This window comes from Polypterus senegalus, unplaced genomic scaffold, assembly GCF_016835505.1.
Source record: "Polypterus senegalus isolate Bchr_013 unplaced genomic scaffold, ASM1683550v1 scaffold_2666, whole genome shotgun sequence".
NCBI lineage: Eukaryota > Metazoa > Chordata > Cladistia > Polypteriformes > Polypteridae > Polypterus > Polypterus senegalus.
This window is the reverse complement of record NW_024380901.1, coordinates 46,000-60,189: the sequence shown is the minus strand read 5'-3', so window position 1 is coordinate 60,189 and position 14,190 is coordinate 46,000. Positions and strand designations below refer to the sequence as shown.

At 38.3% G+C, this 14,190-nt stretch overlaps 1 protein-coding gene across 1 annotated transcript in view; it reads right to left on the bottom strand.

Annotated features, from left to right (window-relative positions):
- Positions 1-1,658: 1,658 nt before the first annotated feature.
- LOC120520403 (myb-like protein X) overlaps positions 1,659-14,190 on the bottom strand; it is a 23,588-nt gene continuing 11,056 nt past the window's right edge. The window contains exons 6-7 of the mRNA XM_039742801.1: positions 2,048-2,117; positions 1,659-1,858 (exon numbers count right to left, since the gene is read on the bottom strand). The gene's annotated coding sequence lies outside the window, so the exon portion shown is untranslated. The remainder of the gene's footprint in view (positions 1,859-2,047; positions 2,118-14,190) is intronic.

Here is a 14,190-nt window from a genome sequence, read left to right as displayed (position 1 = left end):
TGCATAATTTTGAGTTACTGCAATTAAATTTTGGCAAAATGGACTAGCCTGCCACATAATTTTTTACTCTGATTTTGGGGCGCCTTTGAGTTCAGGGCTCTGTAGGTTGATCATTTTCATTTCCATCAAACGATGTGGCATCCTTTCGTTCCTAACACATTACCCAGTCTATATCAGTATAGATATCCAGGAGGATTTCTTTTTCCCATTGAGATCTGATGTTTTTCAAAGTGTTCCTTTAATTTTGAGCAGTTTATATATATATATATATATGTTTATATATGTGTCTGTGTGTGTATATATATATATATATATATATATATATATATATATATATATATATATATATATATATATATATGCCAGCAAAACTCATGACAATGACAAAACAATTACATTGTCAATCATGTTACGTATTATTAAAATGTTTCCTTTTCTTTTACTTCTCCGCTGCCAATCGTAGGTATTTTGATATATATATATATATATATATATATATATATATATATATATATATATACAGATATATATAAATATATATATATATATATAAATAGATAGATATGACAACAACACTCATATCAATGACAAAACAATTACATTAACAATCATCTTACGCTATTTTTAAAATGTTTGCTTTTCTTTTCATAACTTCTTTAACACTACTTCTCCGCTGCGCTGGTATTCTGCTAGTATACAGTATAAAAGGGAAAAAATAATACCGCATATCATATTAATACTGAAAAATTTTATAGCATGTTTTTAGTTTGTTTCTCTTCTATAACCTGTAAGTGCTACTCGGGATGGATGGTCATCCTGTCCAAGAGAGGGGATACATCTTTACCCGGACGGGAGGCTTCTAGAGGACAGACAGACATCCTGATCAAGGGAGAGAAAGGTGCCAGACTTGCAAACGAATTCTTGGGAGGATGGACGAAAATCCCATCCTGAAAAAATCTTTGCCCAGGCGGGAAGCCACAGGCAGATGCACAGGCAACTCAACTGGACATATATCTAGGACATTTCCTCGCATGGAAGAAAGGGAAGGATAGGGAAGAACTGTCTCTGGGAATGTTTATTCCCCCGAGTCACTAGATGGCAGTGGCTCTCGATATCTGCACCCATTTGGGAACCAGCTGGGAATGGCAGGATTTGCAGTCTAACAGCGCAGTCCTGCTGGGGTCTGTGAGTAATGCAAGAGGGTGCTGCGGATACAATTTCTGATATGTGGACTTCCGTGTGACCCAGAAGTACTGTACTTCCAATGGGTAACAGCCATGGGACCGGAAGAACTCCTGGGTCCTCATTTAAAGAGATTGCACTCCCTTGTCCAGGCAACTCGGAGCTGGGAGGAGGACGAGCAATACTGGACTGGAGAAGGTCAGAACAGGGAAAGAGGAGAAGTCAACTAGAGGAGAGCTAACTGTGTTTGTGGTTCATTTGTCAGGTGCTGGGTAATAAAACTCCATTTATTTGAACCTGGGACTGTCTTGGTATATTCGTATTGGGATTTGGGACTCTGGTGCCTGCTTGCCCTCACAACCTATAATAATCAGCATTGTAGCATATACCACTAAATATATTATTTCAGACCCTGCCCTAAACATGCTTAAGATTTTTATTTCATCATTATTCTTTGATTTTATGTCACTTACTTGAAACTTCCTTTAGTGCCACAGCAATGTCAGTTCCAATTCTTGAGACCACTGGACAAAAAGAGTAGAACCAAATGTCTAGACTCATTGTCAAGCTGGGTCTTCTATTGTAATTTTTGATTCTTCAGTTTTTGGTAAGTTCATTTAAGAACATCACCCTGTTTTACTGGTTTTGACCGAGGAAACAACTTCAATAACTAAAACTGTAACAAAAGCAGAAAACAAAATCAGCTCAGATACTCATATTTAATTTAAAATAGTCAAACATTTTTAAAGAATGTTAGACAGTCCAGGATACATACAGTATAAGCATGGAAACACGCAGTTAAATAAAATTTCAGACTGCACTCTTCTTTGTTATTACTCCTAGTAACAAAGAGAAACAGACAGACCTTTAGGAGAGGGCAAAATGGAACGAGGAATCCAACTCCAAAGGTCTGGACCTTGTCTCCTTCTTCATGACTTCAGGCACACAAGACATTAAATGAAGCACAGAGAAGAAAATAAAATTAATGAAGAAATTAACAAATATGAAATCCGCCAATTAAAAATAGTTTGACAGATATATTTATATATCTAACAATATTGCTAATAATCTATCTATGCATATATACAGTATATATAGTGTGGTCCCTGGTCGGGCAGGAGCCCGCCGGGACGCCTCAGGAGGACCAGAGGAGGGCTTGTGCCTCCTCCAGACCGCAGGGGCGCCCGCCCTGGTTATGTTGGAAGCCCAACCCCTGTAGGGGCCCGTGGCCACCTCCAGGCGGTGCCCAGGTGCCTGAGGAACCCTGGAGCCCAGCACTTCCACCACAACAGGAAGTGCTGGGGGAAGACGACAGGGACACCCGGACGACTTCTGGGCGCAGTTGGCACTTCCGCCACACTGGGGTGTGGCTAGGACTGATTGCCGGGAAGCAGCTGGAGCCTATCCGGTTCCTATAGGCCCTCCCTCCAGTCATTGGCGGAAGTCGGGTGGAAGAGGACGGAGCTGGAGTGAGGACTGGTGGCGCCAGGAGAAAGAAAGGCACAGGACTGTGTGGCCTGGACATTGGGGAATCGGTGCTGGAGGCACTGGGGAGATTGAGGAGGAATCCACTGCCAGGAAGACTGCCCCAAGCGCCCCGAGAAGGTATTGCAATGTCCATGATGGCTCCCCGGGACGTATGCGCGAGGCATCCCGGCCGGGCATGGGACCCGCTGTCCGTCACAATATATATACATAAAGTGAGCCTTTTAGTGTCTCAGTGCTGAAAGTTGAAAAATCTGTTAATTTTTCAAAGAAAATGAAAGTACAAGAATTTCAATATTAACTATTGCTTTTTTCATAATTAGAGGTAGAATTTTTAAAGATGAACTTGAAGGAGCTGCCTGTTCTGCTAACTTACAGACTGTTTAGGAAATTTCCTAACTGGAAAAAATGGCAGCCACAGGGCTGAGATGAAGCAGCCATTGAAGATGAGAAGCACCCTTTCAGAATGAAAAGACAAATGTAAAACAATCAATAAGGAAACTGAAAGTAAGATATATAAATAGATCTTGTATGGTACATAATTGCCATGTTCACTGCCAATAATCAGCTCATTGAAAGTTTTTCCAGTGTTAGCAGGACTATTAATAAAATGTGAAAGTGCAGCTGTGATGGCCTTCACTCCTCAGACCTGGCATTCAGTAATCTGATTACCTGAGATCACTTGAAACTGACTGGACTCAATGTTTTGAAAGGTAGCAATTCTAGATTTTTTTAAACTTTTCATACAATGTGATACTTTTAACGTGAATAAAACGTTTTTCTTTTTTTAATGTAACCATCTTGTAAATGTTTCTGCATTTTAAGTAATTTCTACTACTTGTTATGATAAGTGAAATGAAAAATGTCTTTTGTTAATGTGCACAGGAATCAACTGAAGAATGATTTATTAGTGAGTTCTAAAATGTTGCTCTAACATGACATCAACTCCACAAAGAAAGAGAAAAGTGAAACACTGTATTACTAATCTTAGGTAAAACATTCAAAGGAGATCTGCACCATACTGTATTTAATTCAAACCAACCAAGCTATGTAAGTGGAACTGGTAAGACAGGCCAAGCTAATAGTAAAGAAGGACAAATCAGACCAACTTAATCCAATTCTAAAACAGGGGGTTGGGGGCAAAGCTTATCATGGGAGTTGTGAGAGAAGAGAAGGGAAGCAGAGCAGGACAGGTGCCAGTCCTCTCTGGGCAGAAGGAGGCTGTAAAAATACAAAACCAAATTGGCATGAGTTGTACAGTAGGACATTTAAAAGTGCTGCCTTGGCAATGAGCAGAAGAAGCGTGTCGATGTTTATACTGCTGCTCTGTATAACTAACTGGCTTTTATTTGGAGATACGTATCAGTGGTGCACTATGAAGCTAATGTGTAGACAAGATAGAAGGTAATAAACTTCACATTTTGGGGCATTTTAAGTGATGTCTAATTTACCTTGCCTAATGAATTTACTTATTTTTGAGTAGATTGTTCTTTATTTAATAATGATTCTTTTGTTTGTGAATCCATTCTGGTTATTTCCTCACTATACCAAGTCAACCTCCTTTGAATGTTGATCGCTGTATCATCTCCTTCCGTACAGATCAAAGATAATCTGGTGGATTGTGAAACTGCTCGATAGCTTCCCAGTCCACCAATTGGAGATCTTTCTGCTAACACTTCACAAAGATCTTTTTCTTAACCTTAACGGCTTCTCTCACCACAGATGTCCAGCACTCAGTCCTAGTGTATGGTTGTTGTTTATTACTCTGAACTTCAATATGGTCCATTCAGACACTGTGTCCCTGACCTCTGTCAGTATTCACCAGCACTTGTTCTAATGGTGAAAACTAAACTCCTCCTAACAGATACATCTGCTAACACGTTTGGGCCTTCCAGGTCTATCCAGGTTGTGCTCCACCTAAAGAGGCCATCAGATCACATGACAACAAAGTCAACTATTGTGCACATATGTGGCTACCAGGAGAACAAATGAATAATCTTTTGTTTGAACATCAGACTGAAATGTAATAATAATAAAAAAAAAAAAAGTTGAAGGAAACATCATTGATACAACGCATAAAAAGTTTTTTTTAACCTTGTGCTAATTTGAGAATTACATTCCTACAGATAACAATATATAAAGATGTGGGATTTTTCACAGTTGGTTTTGTACAGATGAACTTGCACCACATCCAGTGTTGTTTCCTGCCAAGCATCTACAGCTGCCAGCTTCTGTACTTCTGTCTTGGAGGAAACCGGTTGGGGAAAGTCTTAAAATATGGGCACTGGCTGGGGACCCCAGGAGCATAGGGGCCCACAATGTTTCTGATGCCTATTTATGATTCAGTTTTGCTGTCAAAACAGAGGCTCCTACTATCCTGGGGTCCTATGATGCTGTTAAGACGGCCCGTGTGACTGCCAGCATCAGCCTCTTCCTATTTCTGATTGGTTAGCTTGTATCATCTTTAATGAAGCAGACAGTCTTCTGCTTTTTCAAAACACATCCAATTCACAAAACCTTCTGGGATAGAGTTTTCTCTCTGTAACTATCCTCCTGGGTTTATAGTGTGGACGGGTGAATAATTCCATGCAGAGTCCAAAAAGTATTGGGGTACCAACAGGGTTAAATTTTTTCATTTTCATACTAAATAAATCAAAATTCAGTGCTCAAGAGTACAGAAATGGAAACAAAAGGATGCTAGGAGAAAAGGCTTTGCCTCCAGAGAGCAGATCTGTCACTGGGAGTTTGTACTTCCACTTTGTCCAGCTCCAAATGACAAACCAACATCAGTAGGCCTCGGACCTTTATAGCACTGCTGCTGTAAGTGTGGGGTTATTTTCCCACAAGGGCGTCTTCTGACTGCAGTAGAAGAGGATAAACAAGATGTGGCTGTTGGCAACAGCACCCCCTGTCTCCCTAATGGAGTATTGCATACCTGTGATCAGCTGAGAAGTTTGTTCCTCTGATGCACATGGGTGACAATAGCTATACTAAGGAAATGATTTAATGGGGTGATTTTAAAATGCCTCTCCTGTACCCTAGTCATATCATTGCACATTCAGATCTCTACCATTCCTATTCACATTTGAACTTGAGCTGCCTCATGTACATATTGCTATTGTATGCGCTAGAACTTTTATTTTATCTATTATAGCAAGCAAGCAAACAGTCACCGGTTTCCTTTTCATCAAAGACAATAGAGAATAACTGATTTTCCTTTTATGATTGTAATTACTTTATAATCTGTATTGTATTTCAGTGCTACCAGTAATTAATTGTGCTTCATCTGCTAACAGGCAGTGACACACTTGGTGTAATGCGTCCTGTGTGACAGGATTGTGTCACTTGCTCTGCATACACCCCTGTAACATTTATGCAGCAAATTGTAAAGGGAGTTAGAAAAGACTCAATTTAGTTTAGGCATGTGTGTTATTCATTGACCCCCCACAGTACTGAACTGACATCCTGCACTACGTAGTATTGAGGTGGGGTCACAGACCCTACAATCCATCAAGCCAGAAACTTTGCAAGTGTAGCCTCAACATTTTGTGTTAAATTTAAATAGAACTTTATTTAGCCCTGGGAAAATCTGGCTTTGACAGACGCTCTTTACATAAATAAATACATAAATCAATAGATAAGTAAGTAAATAAATAAACATACACATACACTTTGGTCTGAACACACACAGAAATTACTAAAAAGCAAGAAAAATTCCAAAGAAAGAAAAGTTCTGACTTGTCTGTCAAAGTCATCAAATACTTCAGTAATTTTTCTGCTTGTTTGTTAGTTGAAGCAAATGAAATGAAAATATGAAAATGAAAATATTGAGCAGCACATGTCTAGAACAGGAGTATTAGAAATGGCCAGGGAAGGTCGTGTTTCACTAATTTACTGGAATTCTTTGAGGAACCAAGAAAAGAACACAATCAGTGAGGTGCATATGAAACCATTGATTTTAACATATAGAAGACGTTTGATAAGAACCCACATGAAAGGCTAGTGATGAAATTAAAACAAGTGTGAATTCAATAAGCAGTGTGTAGGCGGAACAAGATTGGCTCAGACACAAGAAGCAAAGGGTTACAGTGAGGGAATATTTTCAGAATTAGGTGATGGTTAAAGTAATGTCCCTTAGGGGCCGCTGCTCTTTTAATGTGCTTAAATGACCTGGACAAGAATATAATCAATATGCTTGTTAGATCTGAACAGAAAACCAAACTAAGTAGAAAGGTAGATAAAGTAGAATCAGCAGAATGATTACAGAGGGACTTGGACAGATATGTGACTGATAAAATGAATGCATGTAAATGTAAAATATTATATATTGGAAGTAAACATGTTAGATTTGAATACATAATGGGAGGTCTGAAACTTGAAAGTACCCCTTATGAGAAGAACCTGTGAGTCTCAGTGGATTTGCCACTGTCTGCAGTGTACTGAAGTCATTAAGAAGGTTAACAGAATGTAAGGTTATATAGTGCCCTGATGTGTAGAGCAAAAGTCACAGGTGGAGAACACAGGGACATAGTTGGAAACTTGTTTAGGTAAATTTTACAAAGACATTAGACTGGTTTTCTTCACTTAGAGAACCATAGGCACATGGAATAAATGATCAAGTAGTGTAGTGGAGAGTAGGACTTTAGAGACCCTTAAAACTACACTTGATGTTATTTTGGAGAAATTAGGTGTACAGGATTGACAATCAGTTTGTGGGTGAATAGCGTGTTCTTATCAAGTGTTTTCTACTACTCTATAGACTGTGGCCCTTCAATGTCATCTTGTCTGGATTAACATGTGTAAATTGCAGTGCCCTTGGAAGTTATGTTGTTATGAACAACACTACTAAAATGTGCACAGACGTAGAGAATGAGGAAGCTGCTGTGCATATAAATGTCTAAACATTGTCAGCATTGAATTAACTTTTCCAACCTTTTGACTCAATTTGTTTGAAGCTCTTCCTGATAAATTATGTGTGTATAAAACTATATGAGTAAAAGAAGCTTTGCAGACAGAAATGTTTAACCTCCTCACTAATTTTACCAAATCTCCACTCTCTTACAACGTTTAATATTTAACTCAAGTTTGGAAATGTTGCATTGCATCTATGCTAGTTTTAGGAAACAAATACAGATTCTCCAAACTGACATTTCTGTTCCTTTTACAGTTAAAATAAAATGTTTAAAAAACCTGGAGCCCTCAATTAATCTGGCCATATAATCTTAGCTGAATTAATACAAAGTTAAGGGATGCTGTGGACTCTATGGTTTGCTACTGCAGTGTGAAGCTCTGCTGTTTGCTAAGACACAACATTGTGATCCACTGCTTCTGGCTGGTGACTTTGTTCTGATTATGATTTATTTGAAACTGTGTTCAAAAGCTCATTAGGGACTCATGTCATCCACTGATGTCCCCTGTATGTCTCATCTTAAAATCTGACTGACACCCTTAGAGGCCATGACATTCAGAACTGACCTGCTCACCGACTCAATGGCCTGTGCCATCATAATGAAGTTATCCCTTTCAATTAGAACTGAATCTGTTACTGAAAATGTGGCTGATGGAGAATTTCTAAATAGTCAACACTACAATATTTACATTTGGTAACGTAATAATACATTCCAGGCACATCCAATGTCCTTATAAACTTTACTAAGACACTCGTAAACATCTGTGTAACCATTCACCATGGACTTCTGAAAATATGCACCAACTACCACTTAATTGAGTCAAAAGTGTGATGTTAGATGCAACACAAAAACAACATAATGATGCTGTGACTTTTGGATGCTAATTATGTTAGTCTTCTTCACAGGAATGGAAATGAACTGTAACTCAAATAGACAATGAAAATGCATAATGAATGTATATAAGGAAGGGTTACTTACTAAAAGAAGAAATGAAATGCAGTGGTAGAGGGATAGTTACACTCTTCTTCTTCACTTTCTTTGTAGATATTTTCATTAAGTAGTGGAGTGAAAATAATAGCAAAAAATCAGAGACACAGCACTTTTTAACAATGAGAGCATGAAACACAACCAGCCCTATGATCTGCTGAGACTGGACTGCCTGTGAGGTGGTCTTCATCCTCTATGAATTGGAGGTCAATTTAAATGGCTTCACCATTCATTTGGGTGCAGTTTCAGAAGATGGGGTAGCTAATCTTAGATTCAAACCTTAAGTCATAAGACCAAATTTCCGTATGGGTAGATTAGAAATAATGAGGTATTGGTTTACACTTGAGTAGTAAAAGCCAGCATTATAACTGGTGTACTAAACTAAAAATATATCAGCAGTTCAGAAAGAACCATGCAGTTTTAAATGCTGTTTATTGAACATTCGCTCTCTTGGCACTAAAGCTGTTTTGGTAAATGATATATATTAAGTACAAAATCTGATCTGTGTCTTCTTACTGAAACCTGGCTTAGTAAATGTGACACTGTTCCCTAGCTGAGGCGTCACCAGATGGATACTCGTTCCTTCATAAGTCTAGAGATTCTGGTCGAGGAGGAGGCCTTGGAATAATTCATTGTAACAAAATGCAAATCACTCCTAAAAATTTAGGCAACTTTACATCCTTTGAGGCATTCATTTTAAATATTAAAACAGATTCCAACACAATTATAGTGCTAGTCTACAGACCACCAGGGCCATATTCATTGTTCATGACTGAATTTAGCAACCTTCTGTCTGATTTGGCTATAAATTATGATCACGTAGTTCTGATGGGGGATTTTAATGTACACATTGATGTGGAAACTGACACTTTTAGCAAATGTTTTACTTATTTGTTAAATTCAGTAGGATTTTGTCAGATTGTCAAAGGTCCAACTCATAATCATAACCACACATTAGATTTAATTATAACTTACAAAGTTGAAATTCAAAATTTAAATATTACTCCATTAAATGTAGTTATTTCCGATCACTTCTTAATTACATTTGATTTAGTTCTGCCCATGCCAAGCACTCACAGATTAAAACAAAGACAGTGCGACATCTAGATTGTAATTCTGCTTCAAAATTTATAGATACCTTGAGTAAGTCGAGTGTAATTGTGGAAAACCATTTAGATCAGTTAACATCAAATGTAAACGTGGAAAACAATTTAGATCAGCTAATATCACATTATAATGTGACCTTGAGAGATGCTCTGGACACAGTGGCTCCCCTAAATACAAAAGTGATCAAAGCACATAGAAACTCTCCCTGGTTTAATGAAAATACTCGAGCTCTTAAATTAGAGTGTCAAAACTGGAGCGCAGATGGAGAACAACAAAGCTACATGTCTTTCAAATTGCATGGACAGAGAGTGTAAATAAATATAAAAAAGCCCTCTTTAAAGCTCGCTCAGAATACTATTCTACATTAATAGATAGCAATAATAAAAATCCTAGGGTACTTTTAGAGCAGTGGCTAAATTAACAAATGGGAATTCAGATCAACAGTGCAAAATACCAACAGATATTAGCAGTACAGACTTTATGAACTTCTTCAATGAGAAAATTAAAAATATAAGATCCCAGATCTCAGCATCACAGTACAAACCAAATACTAGCTTAGCAGACCCTGCACATTGCATTCAGCACTTTAATAATTTTAATCCTGTAACTCACCAGGAAGTCTTAACTTTAATTACTAAAATGAAGCCCACTACTTGTTCCCTAGATCCAGTGCCAACAAAACTAGTAAAAGTGCAATGGATGTTCTTGCAGCCTATTCTAACCATTATCAATAGTTCATTACTGCATGGCACAGTACCTGATGCACTAAAAGTGTCAGTCATTAAACCTTTACTTAAAAAGTCAGACCTAGACCCACACATACTAAATAACTATAGGCCTATTTCAAATTTACCATTTCTCTCTAAAATACTAGAAAAGTAGTCGCCAGTCAGCTTCAGTCACACCTTACGCATTACAATTTATTTGAGAAATTCCAGTCTGGCTTTCGACTGGTCATAGTACAGAAACGCACTAACACGGGTTGTAAATGACATTCTGATATCCTCTGATGAAGGAAATTCCACTGTAATTATGTTGTTGGACTTAAGTGCAGCATTTGACACCATTGACCATTCTATTTTACTGCACAGGCTAGAAAACGATGTTGGGCTTACAGGCCCGTGCTCGCTTGGTTCAGTTCTTATTTATCAAATCGATTCCAGTATGTACAGAAATGTGCAGACAGTACTCCATCATTATACACAGAAGTTCAATATGGTGTCCCAGGGCTCAGTACTGGGACCTTTACTGTTTTCACTTTACATGCTTCCACTGGGATCTCTCATTAGGAAACATAATGTTAATTTTCACTCGTATGCAGATGACACCCAGTTATACCTTTCATTTAAATCAAATGAAGTTTCTCCGATGTTGTCTTTAATTAGTTGTGTTAGTGAATTAAAGGAATGGATGAATGAGAACTACTTGTCTTTAAATACAGATAAAACAGAGATGTTAATTGTTGGAGGGAATGACGCTGATCACAGCAATATTTTGTCGTCATTTAACTCAGTTGGAATCCCAATTAATTTTACTGAATCAGCCCGCAATCTAGGAGTTATCTTTGACTCTAGCATGTCATTTAAAGCACATATTACAAAGTCGTCCAAAACATGTTTTTCCATCTTAAAAATGTTAGGAAATTAAGGCTTTCTAAATAAACATGATTGTGAGAAATTAATTCATGCATTTATCTCTAGTAGGATTGACTACTGCAATGCGGTGTTCACTGGCTGTTCAAACTGTTCTCTATACAGCCTCCAGTTAATCCAAAATGCGCTGCAAGAATTATTACAAGAACAAGAAAATATGAACACATAACCCAGTTCTTAAATCTTTACACTGGCTCCCAGTTAAGTTTAGGGCAGATTTCAAAATCCTCCTTTTAACATATAAAGCATTAAATGGCCAAGGTCCGCTTACTTGTCTGAACTTATCATGACTTACAAACCTGAGCGCACATTAAGATCTCAAGATGCCGGTCTGCTTAGGATTCCAAGGATTAATAAAATAACAGTGGGAGGTCGAGCTTTTAGTTACAGGGCCCCTAAACTGTGGAATGGTCTTCCTGCTTCCATAAGAGATGCCCCTGTGTCTTAGCCTTTAAATCCCGGCTGAAGACTCACTACTTCAGTTTAGCATATCCTGACTAGAGCTGCTGATTAACTGTACATACTGCATCTCTGTTGTTAGTCATTAGCACTATAATATAAGTAACATGATAATATGAATACTAACCCTCACCTATTCTGTTTCTTTCTCGGTACCCAAATGTGGCCATTGGTGCCACGCCCACCTGCCAAGTTGTTTGCCTGCCTATGGTAAAGTCATCCCTGATGGAGGATCACAGGAATCATGGGAAAGCAACGTTTCAGCCGTGGCATGGCCAAATGGGGAGGCAGCTAGATGGATGAGGTCTCCAGGACTCTAAAAATATCCAAACCTAATTATGTCATATCATCTACTGTTAAACCGTACTTCTAAAATTTTATTATTATGCTGTCTTAAGGAATTGTTCTGTTCTGTGTATTGTGTTGTATTGACCCCTACTTTTGACACCCACTGCACGCCCATCCTACCTGGAAAGGGGTCTCTCTTTGAACTGCCTTTCCCGAGGTTTCTTCCATTTTCCCTACAAGGTTTTATTGGGAGTTTTTCCTTGTCTTCTCAGAGAGTCAAGGCTGGGGGCTGTCAAAGGCAGGGCCTGTTAAAGCCCATTGCGGCACTTCCTGTGTGATTTTGGGCTATACAAAAATAAACTGTATTGTATTGTATTGTATTGTGTAACAAAATGTAAAGCTTGAAACATTAGAAAAATAGGAAGAAAGCTGCAATATGATAGTTTCATTATAGTAATTCCCTTGCATTCCAGAGGTGCAAACATAGTAATAATAAGAAACAAGATACAGGAGATTAATCGAAAGAAGTCCTGAATATTCTGCTGTAACTCCCAGAAGGATGAAGCAATCTGAACCAAAAAATATACCTTGGACGTATGTGTAATCGATTGCATTACATGTGATGCTGGAAGTGGTTTCCGCTTTTCTGCCAGACATATTTTGACGTGGCAAACATATCAGCAAGCATCTTGGGGGTAATAGCAGCAATTTCACATTGATAGTTTCCTTCAAATCTTCCACAGTGTGAGGCTTGTTCTGATAGACTTTTCCTTTGAGCAGACACCAAAAGAATAAGTCTGGTGGTGTCAGATCCGCGACCATGGTGGCCAAACCCATTTGAAATTACCCTGTTGCCGAAGAAGGACTCAGTTTATGCCATGCTCCTTGCAAATGTGTGACACGCTGCTCTGTTAACTCATGATCATCCTGTTGATTCTGACATCGCTTAAACAATTTGGTGACCCAATAGGTTTGCACCATGAAGAAGCACCTCTCAATACTGTACACACCATCCTGATGAGAAGTCGAATGACTGAGTGAAGGGGTATGGGTGGTGTTCACCCAGAAGTTGCAAACGGGTTTAAACATCACGACGGCTGTCTGGGGCCTACCTCTTCACTATGATGCAGGGCATCCCATCTTGTTTGAAGATCCATATACTGAGGAGTATTTTTTAGATTGCTTTGTCCTATCGAGTTATTACAGAATATTCAGGGCTTCTTCTGAGTGAATCTCCTGTATAACTTGATCTTTGGGGTGGGTGACTACATGTCCCACTTTGCCATTGTGGGTACATTAATTATTCTTGTTGACAATACTCTATGTTGTCATGTACGCTGACACTTGATGTAGTTTCCATTTGTTATTGTGTTGGGATTAAATCCTACATATAATTTTTCAAAATTAATTATTTTTTCTTTTACGGTAGCAAGTTGTCACACTGTAATAAAAGTTTAAAATCAAATATGTAATACTGTGATTTAGGAGCATGGTTTTCCCTAAAATACTTATTACATACATAGATGTTCTAAGTGAGAAAATTAGACATGTCTTTCAGGCAGCTGTGACAATCTGAAGACTACTAGATTAGACCAGGTGCAGTGTTAGGTCACAGCATGTAGAGGAAGATAATGAAAGAATGTGCGATCCTGGTTGGAAGAGAGTGAAATCCATTGGTCAGTAGAATACAAAAATAACTCATTGAGTGATCTAAAATGGTCAGATAAGCTTTAAACCACACACAGTGCTGGTCAGTGGAAAGTGTGAGTATAAAAGCTTGTCAGAGTCTCAGAGAGTCTGAAGACACCTGGCACAGATGGAAGATGCCCTGTTGGCACAGATGTGATGTTGACTCTATGCCAAGTGAATTGGCAATCCCAAAGATGAAAATGCAATTGTTCTATGGATTGTCTTTGCCTGTACATATGTATAGATTAGATTAGATTCGATTAGGACTGAAAGCTTCATTTTAAAGAAAGTTAAAAATATACTTTACATTTTGCTTTATTTGTCTGGTCTTAATATCTCCACCACGGTTACTGGGATGGGATTTGAATAAGTTCAGAGAATGAGCTACAATTCTAAAAAGAACACATTCCCAGGTAGAATCGGTCTCATTT